This window comes from Ambystoma mexicanum, chromosome 9 (assembly GCF_040938575.1).
Source record: "Ambystoma mexicanum isolate Mex_15411 chromosome 9, UKY_AmexF1_1, whole genome shotgun sequence".
Lineage (NCBI taxonomy): Eukaryota > Metazoa > Chordata > Amphibia > Caudata > Ambystomatidae > Ambystoma > Ambystoma mexicanum.
Genome location: NC_090931.1, coordinates 994949612 through 994965567, shown reverse-complemented (window position 1 = coordinate 994965567; position 15956 = coordinate 994949612). Strand labels below are relative to the sequence as shown.

Genomic DNA, 15956 nt, shown 5'->3' with positions numbered 1-15956 from the left:
TCCAGGCACAGACAAATGGGCGGACCATTTTCTGTTAAGAATGAACAATTAACAATTTTTAGAGACGCATAACTTGTGATTCAAAGTGGTGAAAAATATAAAAATGATAGATCTGTTAGTCTAAATTCTGGCTGCACATTTTAAGAGGCGGTAGAACTGTGTAACATGTGCTGGACAGGAATGGCAATATATGTGGTTTTATGTGAACTGTGTTAATGCTAGAATTGTACAACTTTATACACACATCCCTATGGTAAACACACACATTTGTGGAAATTTGCAGACCATTTGGAAAATGTGTTCATGGCGAAAAGGACAAAATTCTGTAGAAAGGTGAAACAAGATCCCACAGCAGTGGGATTTTGATGAACAGATGCTACATAAAATATGGAATCTTTGTGTGTGAGTTGGGTAGAGGTGACCAATGTAGAAATATGTATTTAGAATAAAATTCGATTTTGACACTAGTGGCTGAGGGGAGGTTTCTAAGGACTGTAAATCCAAACCATAAATGTGACATCATCCAGCCTTGATCGAATCACTCAGATGCAAGGCGAAGATGAGGTCCTGACCCAATCCCAGTTCACAGGGGCAAGCTCAGCTAAGCCGGCCCATACACCCATTTTGTGATGTCATTTGATAGGATAAATAGAGACAGCTGACAACACAAAGAAACTCACTGATTCACTCACTTTCCTGATTTCGGCGAAGCACTTTCTTCCAGCATTCTACATCCAGCTTTAACATCCTTCCAGATCCAGATGCCAAGACTCTTGCAAAGCAGTAGAGGACTATTGACTTTCAGCAAGGCCTAAATCCTCAAACCTATTCTCACAACCTAGTGTAGCACTGTGGTGTGGGAAAGCCTTCTGAACTAGTATCCTGAAACTATCTGGCTTGCCATCACAAGGCCTGCCTGAGGAACTCGCTATCCAGCTGATTTGAAATACTCAGAAACAAGAAGGGCAGATCCTGTGCAAATCCAGTGACCGGCCTAGCTGATCCAGACCCGTGCCTGATTTGCGGTCCTTCCTTGATAGACCCAATCCATGACCAGAACTGACGGTCCAATTTAATAACTTATTCTGTAAGTATTAATAGGAAGAACAGTGACCCATAATATATCTGCATTGTATGATCCCAATCTCAAACCCATCCCCTCTTTAATTCAGAACCATAGTATTGCTAGAACTATCCTTGCGCTGCCCTTTCTCTCATCTGTGTTACTAAACCCTAACTTCTTATTGATTTGATTAAGAAAAGTAATTCCCAAACCAACTGAAACTAGAGTATCACACATGAATGGGTATGAGTGGCCGTGAATGACTAATTCCTATGTGGCATTCTCTTTTTTGTAGTCCTTAACATAGTATAAGAAAACCTATCTGTAGTTTTAAACCCGAATTTCTGTTGCCCATTCTCGCACCTATTTTGCAAAAACGTCTCTTACTAAAACCTCTATAACTCCCTCCGTTTTTTATGATAGAAGCGAAATTGCAACTCCTACTTGTACCTAACCTCCTTAGCTATCCATAGAACCCTAAACCGGGATTAGCCCGTTATAGCAAAAATCGCATAAGGAAAAGTTTGCTGCGATTTGACATTCTGGACAGTTTTACACGTGTGAATTAGCTTCAAATTATTTCCCACTTGGACCTTGAGATTTGAAATGTTTTCTTCTCAATAAATCATTGCTTGTGATTGTTTGCACCTGTTCAAAGCGGCTCCCATAGGAATTTATAATAATTTAAGTATTTTTGACCACATTTGGTGTTTTTGCTCAGCCAATTCCAAAGACAATTTCAAAGCCATGCAGACTGTTGAAAAGTCAATCCTGTTTTTCTCTTGTGTTTGAAGGAGGAAGGTGGGAGTGATATTCTGTGTGACTGGTGTTATTCCTGGATACCTTCTCTCTCCTCACATCTATTTAATTGCCTATTGGGGGGTTGAGGGGTGTTGCAGGGGGAACCCCTAACCATAGTGCCATCTGTTCTAAACCAATCCAAAAGTATTATTTTCTGTGCTGCATTTGTTTTGTGTTCATTATTTGACTCCTAGTGCATTAAAGAGATTATTCAGTGTTCTGTCACCCCATTGGTGATTGTTGTTTACCTATTAAAATAATTGTGATTTAAATTCTAAATACATAAATAAATATTTACCTTTGCAAACTAGCCTGATTCCTGGTTCAGTGTGACCAGGTGGGAGGGGGGCGGTCTCAGGAGAAGGGTGTGATATGAGTGGTATATCGTACAGAATATTGAATTTATAGATAAAAATAAATAAGGGTTTCATTTGCGCACTGCATCCTGAGCGTGACTTGGGTGTGTGCCAGATTGAAATCACTTACTACTCCTACAGGGCCAACTTCATGTGCCACCACACCAAATCTAACTACTGCAATGCTCTCAGAAAGATCATTCCTTTCTTCGCAAGTAGTAGGCTCTCTTCCTCCAGTAATGTACATAGACTCAATATGTTTTTCCAACATTTCCATTAGCATTTTGTGTTATGCTAATGTGAAAAATGTGACATTCATCCCCCGTTCCAGGGACCAGAACGGGAGATAATGGACCGGCAGTCAAAGTTATCGGCCCAAGCGAAGTGTGTCTGTCTGCGCCCTGATGCCTGCGGGCTTCGTTGCGTTATGAACAAATAAATAATGAGGGCTCCTGACCATTATCCTCCAATGCAGCCCCTGCAATGGGGGATAAAGACCATTAGCACACCGGGTTCTCGTTTTGGGAACCCGGGGTGCTGAAAAATTGATTTTTCTTCCTACATCGGCACGCCACAGGCGTCCCACTGTAGGAAGGAACATTCTTTTCCAAGATGGCCAGCATGAAAAGAGAAGGCGGGGATCCGTACAGAACCGCCCTTCCCTTTCCATGGCAGCCTGCAGAAGGCGAAGCCAGAACCCTAGGACCATATTACCACAAGCACATTTCTTTCCCTTCCAAACCTATGCTACTTTCGAATAACCTTACCACATAGCCGGTCCCAGGTGGACATGGCCACTTTAACATCTTTTTCTGTTCATCGCGGTCAAGGCCAGTAGCCAGATTGACCGGGTCATGACCTTTTACCATCACCCGGACAATCTGGTCACTGTCCATGGCCACAGGCTATACCTCAGTCTGCAAAAGTATATCACTATTTTTTGTACCTACATTATGATACCTGTCGAAAAATAAAACACAGGCACATTTGCAAAACCATGCTTTAACGTCCTTGCTAACGCTCCTTTCATGAGTTTGCTTGAAAAATCCACCCATGTTTTATTTTTTCCAAAGTTTAAAAATGTGTGTACATAAAATAGTCATATAACTTAGCCCCCACTTGAAAAAATCCATTCAGTCTTTACACAAGGTTGGGTCTATAATCTTTCTGAAAACATTTGCGCACATTCGTCAAATGTGAACTCGCGCCTTGAAACACTTGTGTATAGGCGCATTATAAATGCTATATCATATCATACCATATCATAAACGGCAACAAAGTTATAAGCCATCTAAAAATGTTGAGATCACCCCTCTAATGTAGCCCCCTCTTGAGAAAATCCCACCAAACTTTACAAAAACATGTATATCTAGATTTAAAATTGTTTTACAAACTTTTGTGCAGATTTGTCAAATTGCACATATTTATAAGCCTTTACAATATTTTGGGAACCCCCCCTCTAAATTTGTTCCCTCTTGACAAAACAGCTCCACACTTTCATTGAGTGGCGCCAAAGTTATAAGCCATCCAAGTAATGCAGAACTAGCCATAGATGTCCTCGAACATCTGAAGTGTTCGCGAACATCACAGGACTGCCCCTGAACATCCGGACTCTTCGCAGACTTTCGGGGTGAAAAACACCCATTTTATGTCTTCTTACAGCCATATCCCATCCCATCCTCATCACCCCTTACCTCCCCAGAGATTGTTTGATAAGGTTGACAAGTGCAATGTTGTATTTTTTTGTATTTTACTACTGCGGTGTCCGCAGACACTGCCAGAATGTCTGCGAAACCAACATGGCAGGCGTTTCCAAAAATCTGACGCACTTTGCGCTTTTCACCATCCAATCAGGGGGCGCATCCAATGTCCGTGGACATGACGTCACCCTCTAGGCCAATCAGATGCTGTACACGCAACCACTAGGAGATATAAACTCCACCCAATTAAACTCCTCCCCCACGCATGCCAAAGGGCGCACCTTGGATTGGATCCTCACTACCACCGCCACCATCAACATCTCAGACATAAATTCTGTACCAAGGTCTGACCAATTGCTCATAGAGTTCAGACTCTCCCTAGCTAAACTCCCTTCCACTCCTAGACACAAAATGAGCACAGTGTTAGTCCGCAATACCCATAAGCTTACTCATGAGCTACTTAAACCCTCTCTCCTGTCCATGCACTTGCCACTCACAGAGACGCACAACAAGAACCCCAAATGTCTAGCCAATCTCTACCACCTGAGCCTCCTACACACTATGATCCCCACCAACTTCTGGTTTTCTGAGGAACTTGTCACATCTCGCAGAAATAAAAGAGCCTTTGAACGCCTCTATAATAAACACCCCACTCCACACAACCACAAAACTCTTGCCACAGCTTCAAAGTCCTACAAGAAAGCAATTGTCACCCACAAAGCCTATTCCTAGGATGCCAGAATCAGCAAAGCTGGTTCCAATTCCAAAGAACTTTTTTCCATACTGAGAGAGTTAGAGAACCTCATCCCCACTCACAGCCTGACCCTGACAAACAAAATTTAGTGTTCAACCATCCAAACCGCTCTCTCCAATAAAACAAAATCACTACGTGCTAGGATTTCAGTGAAAAACGTATTACTCACTGCCAAACCCTCCTCACTAGCTACATCAAGGCTCCCAACAGCAGAGATACCCATCTCGCTCCTGTTCTTCACCTTCACCAAAGTTACTCAAGAGAAGGTATTGGAAACTATCCTCTCCCTGAAACCCTCTAACTCTAAGGGTGATGATTGACCTGCACATATAGTTAAGCTTTGTGCAAGCACCCTGATTCCCATTACCACTGACTTCACTGGTGCCTCTTTCTGGAACAGCCTTTCTGCCCCACTCAGACTTGAGCCGGACCTCCTTAAATTCTGTAAACTTCTCAAAACTCTGCTTTTCTCTACCTCTTTCTCTCTTTCCCATGCCTGCTAACCACCCCACTGCCACTGAGAATTGTGGCTTGGTACCTTCAGAAGCAGGGGTTACCAGACCCTCTGCTAGTCGACACAAGCAACCCTCTACCCCCTCAGCACTTCACTTGTAGGCCTTCTGCCTGGTGGCCGTGCATTCCACTCCTTGGGATTCCTCCGCCCAGCACTTAGCTGTGGACCCTCCCTGGCACCCTTGCACTTTCCTCTCAGACTCACCAGCACTTGCCCATCACTAATTTCCTCCTCACCTCCTCCCTTCTCTACCAATGCAGTCACCAAAAGCATAAAATCAGCTTGAGTCACTCTGCTCCTCAAGAAACCATCACTCGATCCAGCCCTTTCCACTAACTATGGCCCAATTACTGCAGTACTCTTCCTACAAAAAATTGCCAAATACAGCCATTCTTAGAACAACACCTTCTGCTAGGCCCTAGACAATCTGGCATTCACCCCAAACACAGCACGGAAACAGCATCACTCAACTTAAAAATTCAAATGGACCTCATCCGAGACTCTGGCAACCTAGCTATACTTCTTCTACTAGATCTCTCTGCTGCGTTTGACCTTGTAGACCACAATACCCTCTGTCAACACCTCAGCTCTCATTTCAATTTCTCACGAGAAGCCACAACCTGGATTAAATCCTTTATAAGTGAACACACCTCAAGAGTGTTCATCAGCTACACAGCCTCTAATCCCATTATGGTGCCCCTTGGTGTTCCCCAAGGCTCTTGCCTCTCACCAGCCCTCTATAGACAAAGCCCCTATTCCACCTCTTGGACTCCCTTGGAATTATCTAGACCAACTTTGCAGATGACACCCAGATCCTTATCCGTATGACAAGCAACCACTCCTAGGACTCCAACATCATAAACAATGCCTACAGCATCATCCAAAATTGGATGGATACCCAAAATCTTTGCGTCGTTGATGATAAAACTGAACTACTCATTGGAGGCTCACCTTACCGGCTAAAAAGCCCTGACAAGGCCTTTTCCACTTTCTGCATTGATGGCTCGGTAATATCAATACTGAAAACTTAAAACACTGGGTGTACACTTGGAAGCAGAGCTCTCAATGACCAAACACCATAATGCACTCACGTCTGCCACAGCCCACACCTCAAGACTCATCCCTCTGAGTGGCAAGGAGAGAGAGAAAGCCTGCAGACAAGGCATTCAAGAAAGGAGTATGTCTGCATGGGAATGATAGAGGCAGGAATCCACTCAGGAAAGATCAGGGGTACACCCCGCCAGACCGGGTGGATCTGGGTGCAGAGAGGATCTTGTAGGCATCAGGGAGGAGAGTGTCGAAGCTCATGACACAGCTGGCCGTGAACCATGTCTCGGTAAGTCCGAGGACATCAAGGTCAAGTACTTCCGGGAAGTGGCAGATGTCAGAGGAGTGTTTGACAGCAGAGCGAGGGTTGAGACTGGCAAGATGAAGAAAGTTGACAGCCTTAAAGACCTTCCAGGGAGGAGTACAAATCAGAGGTATGCCCTGCAGAGGAGAAGGAGCCCGAGGTCAGGCAGAGGAGGAAGGAAGAGAGGGCAAGGCAGCCATGGGGTGAGAGGAGGTGACAGCAGGAGATGAAAGCAAATTGGTGAGGCGAGGGAAGCACCTATCAAAGAGTAGGAGATTGACCTGAGTGCCTTGGACCATGACAGTGTTGTTAAGGTAGACATTTATGATGAATTTAGAGGAGTTTAAGAGAGCCATGAGAGCTTCCCAGCGGGTGCCACCATTAATGTGAGAGGAGGAGACAGGACAGAGCACAGAGGCCATATGAAGAGTCCATAGATCTGGCGAAGGAACGACAAAGAGGATGTCATTGAGTGTCTGTCTGGAGGAAGCGGTGGAATAGGTGTCAGCGATAGGGAGACCAGGGTTCGAGGGCAAGATATCCTTTTTGAACTTCTTCCTACAAGACTTAGTGAAAAGGGAAGGATAGTCAATAAAGAAGCATTTGGAATGGATAGGAGAAACACAAAGCGCCATGGGAGTGGTAGCGAGAAAAGGAGGGTGAAGCAGGGGGGCAAGGCAGGTAGGAGTGGAACAAAGAGAGCAGTGAAGTAACTGGGACGGCAAGTTACAGAGAAGCAACAATCACAATCGAAGTGCAGAGCAAATACATCAATATTTGACTTTTAAACCAAAAGGAAAAACAGTAAGATTTGACTTTTAAACCAAAAGGAAAAACGGCAAGATTTCACTTTTAAACCAAAAAAGCACAAAACAAGCAAGATCTGAATTTACAATTGGGTTCAGATGCTAGCAAAGGGTTTAAAAGCGGAATGCAATTCAGAATGCAAACATGAAAGAAACAAGCAGAGAGGGACAGTGAAAGTCAAAAGAGGTTAGGAGTGAGTCCAGAAGGAGGAAACTAACCCATAGTTAAGGAGGTATGAATGTCAAGGCAGTCCACTTTTCTTAGAAGAGTGAGGTGGCAACATCATTAAAGTTAAGGTGCTAGGGTACAGAAAGGACACCAAGCAGCATTACTGTAGCAGGCAGGGAGCAGACAGAGGCCCGTGTTGTGGGCGTTAGTTGTTGTGCTGGCTCCCACCTCCCGGTTGCTCTGATTGGCCTATCAAGGCCCAGGCAACCAATGGGGGAGGGAGTGCAGGCCAGGCAAGGAACTTTGCTGAATGGAAAAAGTTGCTGCCATCTTGGAAGGGCCAGTGGACAGTGTGGCCCAAACAGCAAAGAACAAGTGGATCAAAAAACCCAGGAATTAAAAGAAATAAAAAAAAAATAAAAACAAAAAAATAAAAAACCCAGGAATTGGGTATAAAGAAAGAAAATTATTGCTTTTCACACAATCCACAGCTCGCCACAAACAAATGGAGATTTTAAAGCACAGAGCTGACGTAAATTGCGTAAAAGGCACGAAGTGCAGCGCAATTTGCAGGGCTTACCCAGACAAAACACGAGCTCTCAAGAGAATGTTGCGGAAAGGCGGAGGGCTGCTGATGGGAGGGTTCCAAGTTCACCCTTACCGGGTCAACTCCCTGACCCTGTCACAGTAGTCCTTCACAATTAAATTGATACCTTGATTTAAAATGATAACACTGTTGTTTTGACGATTATTTTTATTGTTGTTGAAGTTCATCACAGAAACAAAAAGTAGCTTCCTTTATGTGCATTGCAAATCTCTAGACACACTTGTTCACACAAACCTATTCACTCATAAACTAACTCATGCACTCACTCACACACTCAGAGAAGAATACATTATTGGACTATTGTTTATAGTCAGATAATTCCTGATCAGACTGAAAAACCCACCCTATTTCTTAATAACTTGCTCGCCTTTCACATGGAAGAGCAATGAATGACAGTTCTGTCATTTAAACAAGCAGCACCATTAACCAAGGCTTATTTGATTGCAAATATATAATGCCCCACATACCCGAATTAAACCCACGTCCCTCTCCCTTGTCCCAGTACTTACTCAGTAACAGACCCCCAGCCTTGAAGGCGGCAACTCTTCCAACTTTCTTTCTTCACAGCCACTATGCCTCTGTTGTGCATAATGCCCCAGCATCAATATGTCTTAGTTATTTTGTTTTCTGTCTCTGGCAGTGATCATGGCATGCTGTAGGGCTTCACACTACATCACAGCCATTTGTTGCGGAGCAAAGAGGCATCTGCCTCAAAACCTTTATAAGGCAGACCCAAAAAACAATTGATAATTAGTGCACGGCTTGCAAGAAAAAACAAAATTTTATTACAGGCAATTACGTCCAGGAGTGTGAGTCAGTAACATAGATTGAAAGATGAAACAACGCTCGAGACACCTATTCTAAGTTACATCTTTATAGCGGAACACTTCATATTAGCATTAGAAAAATATATTAGATACAACACAATCCCATGTTCCCCATTGACTAACACCTATACAGCTAAACATCCCCTATAGTTCTAGCTACAAAGCCTATCACGCACGCCTTCACTCTGACCTCTGTCTATAGTACGGAACATTATCAGATTGTGGCTCCTTTTTCATCGTATAATGCTCTATGATGCTTTCTAAAGTGTGGCAAATCTTAACAGATACAAGCAGAACTACGAATGGCAAAATACTGACACTAAATGACCCACTCTCTTTGTTAAGCGCAGGGGTCCTCCATTATACATGCAAGGTCTAATTATAAAGTACACTAATCTCCAACGGCTACCCCCAGTTTAGGGGACAAATAAACTTCCTACCCTGTGGGATGCAGAATTTAAATAAATCAAAGGAAAGCTATAATACAAGTGTCAATTACTGCCAAATATAGGGAGAACTCAGAGCTGGTCTTGAAATAGTAGACCTACACTCAGTTCAAGATTGTTTAAGATATAAAACATTCTCAATTTTATTGAACAATTAACAACACATTACTGTATATGTTAAAAAGCATAACATGATAGGTAAAAACCAAGTACAGTACATGCAAACAATCTGCAATATTTATTTGTACATTCCTACATATCACACATAGGGCCTCATTACTACCCAGGCGGTCTGGAAATAACGGTGGCGGTAAACCCGCCGCCACCGTTGTTTCCGGACCACCTGAGTCCGACCCCTGCAGGTGGGAGGTGATGTTCCCGCCAGGTCTGACCTGGCGGGTTTAACACCTCCCGCATGCAGGCGGACGAGGAAACACCGGCAGCGTTACGAGATGCTGCCGGTGTTTCCATGATCCCCATTTCCATCGAGTCCCATAGGACTCAATGGGAATGGGGATTTACACCATTCCGCCTCCGTGATTCCCGGAAAACCGGGGTTGTAATGCCCCGGTAATTCCGGGAATCACGGAGGCGGAATGGTAATACGAGTCCGGCGTTAACCAGGCGGTTTTACCACCTCGGTTAACGCCGGACTCGTAATGAGGCCCATAGACTCATAAAGCCAGGATAGAACTATTATACAATGCTTTATATCTTGGACACGGAACGCAGATCAGATCTGAAGCGGGGAGAGAGAGGAGAATTATTACGGTTCGGGGGTGTATATGGGGAGAAAGTTCATGCTGGGAGATGGAGTGATACTTCTCTCCTGAGGGTAGTTTGGAGGGAAGTTTCTTGTGGCAGTACTTACCAGTTTGAGTCCCCCCCTGCGCCATGGGAGTGTATACATAGCCCAGGAGTGGTTTGGTACCCTTGTATGTAGGGCTTACATACGTGGCAGGGTCAGAGGGATCATTGTTCTGAATCACTGCCTGCCTATCATTCGATTGGACAGGGGAATGGGGTCCCTTCTGGCTCCCATTTTGCTTGTTGGCAGGAGGAGTATTTTTAGGCCCCCCTGTCTCCAGGTCCAAAGGAGGGGTAGCTCTCACCTCCACCACATTTGCAGCAGCAGGTGTGTTAGATGGTTTTGGGGGTGTGTTTATGCTCAGTGGGTATCTGGACCTCATAGATCCTGGTGGCCTGCCCAATGACCTAATCCAGAGTACTCTGCACATGAAAATCACGCAATAACTGAGTCATAATGTATTTGGGGAGCGCATGGAAATAGATGGTCACAAACTCCCTACTATTGGTGTTCACCTGCTGGGAAGTTTGAGCAAATGCACACTTTAACTCCTGCACAAACTCCCTAGGTGCCTGATCTTCCCGAAATTGCAAATTATATACAGTCTTCTGGGCCTCTTGTAGGCTTCTCCGTGTACAGAAATGTTTTTAAATGGCAACCTTGTAGGTGGACCATTTATAATGATCATGGTACTCCATTCCTGCAAAGAAAGTAGAGTACTTGGGTGAAAAAGTCAGTATAGCAAATGCTATCCAATTCACATAATTTCTGATTTGGAATGATGCCATCATCTGTTCATAAAGTTCCAAGTGCTCTCACACCAAATATGTGGCATTCTTATGGTAGGGGTCAATTCATTATTGGACTCAGAGCTGCTATGTGTATTCCATTTCTTGTCCTCTAGGCGCTCCCTATCTCTGTAAGATTGGGAATATCTCCCAGACTCATAGGATCTGGACTTCTCTCACCTAGACCACAGTGAACTCTCAGGGTCACTTTCCCTGTGGTCATTTTTAGGCCCAGAATAAAACACAGTTTCTTCGTCCCTCTTTCCAGGGAGTTTGGGGTAATCCCCACTTTCCCCTGAATGTATGGAGGGTTTGAGTATGCCCTTCCTAGGCTGAAGCTCTGACTATTCTCCTCCAGCGAAGTGGGTAAGGTGGTCTATTTGTAATCTCATTTACAGCCAATCTAACTACCTGATTTTCTCCTCATAGGAGTTTTCATGGTCTGAAGTGCTCACAATATTCATTTTAGTCTCCCAGGACACACTGGTCCGGCCCCTTCTCTTCTGTATGGTAGAGATGAATACGCATCAATTTCAGACAAGGACTGGCCTTCTGGATCAGTTTGGCTAAACCTGGGTGAAGTAAAACAGCCTCATGTTACCCTGTTCTTTATCAGTGGGATGCACGATTTCAGTTCCCATTTGAGCATGGGAAATTGTGGATATCTGGCCTGATGTCTTTAATGAGAGGGGCATCTCTCCTTGATCCGAAGGCCCTAGCCCATACCCTGATTGGTCAGGGTGCCTTACACCCATTTATATTTTTCAATTTCATTTATAAACTGCCCACACCTACTTCTCTCTGTCCTTATCTCCTGTTGGTATTCAGAGAGATGGCTTTTTAATTCTAACACCAATCCCTGGCTAGTCTCTAGCACCCTGCTCTGAGCCACCAATTGACCCTTCATTTGCTGTAATTCCTCCTGAAATGCTTTATTTTCTTTCTGGTAGTCCTGTATTATGTGTGCATGTTCTTGGCACTTGTCTTTCAAGAAACAAATCTCTTTCTCTAATGCGCTCCTACAATTCACTGCCTGTGACAGGTCAGCTTCTGCTTGCTTCACACGCTCCACAAGCTCCATAATTCTGGTCAGTTCCCGGGAGCCTGACGGTTCCTTTTCTGCATCATGGTCTTTGACCAGCTGTAAATTCTGTTGCTTCAGAATATTTATATTCTGACACATTTCATCAAACTCCTGTTGGGAGTCCATCTATTTTATGATGAACTGACTGCTTTCCCATTCCAAATTCTTTATGAACTTTTTGAAATCCATAATGTCATCCAACGACACCCTATTGTGACCAGTCTGATCATTAAATTGACCTTGAAGATGACGCACAGTTGCTGCATTGAAATCTCTCTTCAAGCAATTGCACATGAAAATATAAATGAGCTGTGAGTTGAGCCATCTGAATCTGCTTATCCTGAATATTTTGTGTCATGTAAATTTCTGTTAATGCTTGATGCAAAATGCCATGATCCTGCCAAATATCAGTTTCTTCTGATGTGAGTTCTTGTATCATTTTAGTCTGCCAGTTTCTGCTTCACTTTCTGTCCACTGACCCCGAATGAACAATTTAGCGAGGAGATGCTTCCTGGCATCGCTAATTTCTACAGTAGGTTTTTTTTAAAAATGGCTTTTTGCAACATTGCAAAACTTTCTCTACAAAGGGGCAAAATCACCTTCTTCATGCTAGACTTTCACAATTAATACAAAATCAGACATCCACTCAAATCAATTTACTTTGCACACTCTGGGCCTCATTACGGCTTTGGCATCCGAAACCGGGTCCGGGTCCCCTGAATGGGGAATTACCGGGCCATTCTGAGTTAGGAGGGCCCGGTAATTCCTCCCTCAGGGAACCCGGGCCCAGACCTTCCCCATTCCCATTCAAGCCCCCATAGGGCTCAATGGGAATGGGTACAGGGAGCTAACAACGGGCCCGTTGTTAGCTCCCTGGTCCCCTCGCGGGACCCGGTAACAACGCCTGGTTTTACCAGCCGTCCTTACCGGGTCCCGCAAGGGGACCTCGTAATCAGGCGGAATGGAAATAACGGGTCTGCATCCATTAGCAGACCCCGTTAACCCATTCCGCCTGACTCGTAATGAGGCCCTCTGTCTCCCTATACACCTTCCTGCCTCTCAGGGGTCAAGTGACAGTGGTCCTTTAACCAGGCTGGGCAACCGTCTATCTACCTCAATGCAGTTACACCAAAATGAATATCTTGACATCAATGCAATTGTCACAAGTCCAAAATAATAAGCTAGATCCTGGCACACAAGCCTCCAATTTGTAATGATATATTGAGAGACCACCCTTAACCTCAGGAGTTCCTTCCCCCCAATCAAGGTGCCCCACAACAATTTGTGTATGTTTTTAGAGCTAGCCCTATTGAGGACTCATATAAAGCCACGTAAACACCCCTGCCCCCGTGCCAACAATGAGCCAAGAACCAGGCCGGGTTATAGAAAGAATATATATTTATTTAAATTATGAGCTCAATTAATTATGAATTTAACTGATTACACTTGCCACCTGTGGCTGAAAACAAAGCTTCAATTACAAAACATACTTTATTTAGGATGTTACTTTTAAATGCACTTTTTCTACATTTGACTTTTGTCTCATAGACATGGAACACAGGCTAAATAACCGGTTCATCCATTTTGACCCACGCACCCCTTTTGTGAAATTAAATAATACTTTGTAACATGACTAGAGCATAAACATCAGCGCTTATTGATAAGATTTTACTTTTAATTACACACTCATTTCAAAGCAATCTTACAGTAGCATCTGTTAGGTTAGTTTCTCTGCACACTTAAAATGCTTGCAGTTTTGGAAACACAGATTTGGACAAATACGTGTGGCAAACAGCACCCTATTTCCGTCTCACCCAACAATAATCTAAAATCGTTCTGCTAGCAGGGTCACTCACTCTCAGGAGATAGGGGTATTATTCAATGGAAATTACACTACTTTCCCTTTCAAAATGCCTCTCCATCAGCACCAAGGACCCAGGCATCAGTGATACGCAGCACCCCTCTGTTTAAAAGCCTGGTCTACGGAGTGGGGACTGTTTTGGAATGTAGTTTGGGGCCAAGGGCACTCATTTTGTTTAATGCAATGTTTAAAGAGTGGTGACGATTGGGATTTTCAGTTTAGGATAAGTATACCTTTTATTTGAAAACAAGTTTTGGGAAGGGGTATCCTACACAAGTTAACCCCCACCCACTATGAAGGAAATATTTTAGGGCAGGCAGATTCCCCACAGATTTGATTTGAAATGGATCAGTTCTCCTTATATGGGACCTCTGTTTTGGGGTGCTAGTGGATGATAGCCAGGCTCCTCTTTGGACAGCACAGGGTCTGGTCACATCAGTCAGAGATCGTCACCAACTTTCATCCCTCATCTGACTTTTCCTTAAGGATCAGGGCCTAGTCAGCTGTTGGCTCCCCCAGTTTATCTCTCCCAGGCAAATATTAAGGCCTTTCAATGCTAAGGCCTCTCCACCCAAGATGTCAGGTAGTTGTCTCAGGAAACCCCCAAGTGGATTAAGGGCAAGTCCAGAAGATGTTTGGCAGCTCTCCCTCAAATATTTTTTTAGCCAGTGTTTTGCCTTCACTCATCGCTTCTTGCATAGAGCAAGTAATTATTAATGTAAAAGCCAAACCTCCAATTATTACAATTAGTAGGTGCCAGTTCATTTATGTTAACTTTCCCATTGAAGGATTATTCTTTCTTCCTCCTTCCAAGATCCAACCCCTCCATACGGATAGGCTCGGGGAGTATTGTGATTGAAGTGAAGTTAAGAGGTACGCACCTTCTATCATTTGCATTTTTTTAATATAACAGCTTTTTCCGCTTAAAGTCCCTACATGGCAAAATGTTGTAATTTACCAATAAATGCCATGATATGTAGATATTAATGTTCTCCTACTCATTGTGGACTTAATGAGATGACTTTAATTTCGGCACACTATAGCACAGGCATGCTATACGTTTTCACTCTTTATTCGAAAATGAACATAGTTGAGAATATCAAACTTCCTAATTAGGTGTCTAATAAGTCATGAACTCCCCAACTTTCAGATTCCGAACATTATCGGGGAAGCTAGAAATACTTTTTTGATTCTAACTTGATTCCCAAAAATCACCTGCAGATGAAATTTGTGGCAACACAATCACCTTGAAATTAGCTTTAAAATGTCACCAGAATGAACTTGGTGCCACTTATCGTTGCTGGGAAAAGCACCAGTTATGATTCTCCATTTAAACTAATGGGAAATCTTCAACATGTATGCAAATCTTAACTCCAATTTCTCCATGTAGGTTTCAGTTTTCTTGAAATGCTCCAGCTTACAATTAATTCAGCCTAAAATAAACCCCCCAGCCTTTCTTCTCTTGAGGGTTGATGGGCTGAGTAGATTCTTTTAATGCACCAGATTGTCCTTGTAATCTTAAATTATCCACAATTTTGATCTAATACTTTCTATTTTCAAGCATTTTCATCCACCTCGGCCGGTCCTCTGTGAAGCTGGCCCGTCGTATATACTTGGTGTGCGTCAGCTTCACAGAAGATCTCCCTTCCAGATAAGGAGCCACGTCGGCCTGCCCTGGGGGAGGGTACTTGAGGGTACTTGAGAACCTTCCTAACAACAAGAAGCATTTGTCTGTGTTTAAGGAGATAAACATGTTGCATCCGAGAGAAAATACACTTTTCAATTATTTCCTTCGTTTCTCAGTGCTGCATTTTACTTATTTAAGCAGTTTGCATCTTTCTGTTAGCGTCCAATGCCGTTTTTACTAATATGTTAATTTCTTCTTTCCTGCAGCATTTTCATTGTGGCAAACTAAAGTAAAGGGCTGCTGTTCATGTTGATCGCTCATAAATGCATTTATAGTTACATGATGATTTATTGCTGAAAAGTGGGTCTTAGTCAACTGAAAGCAACATGGCGTT

The 15956-nt window shown here is 43.6% G+C and overlaps 1 pseudogene; it reads left to right on the top strand.

Moving 5' to 3' along the window:
- LOC138487433 (dynein beta chain, ciliary-like) overlaps positions 1 to 15956 on the top strand; it is a 350938-nt pseudogene that overhangs the window by 150189 nt on the left and 184793 nt on the right.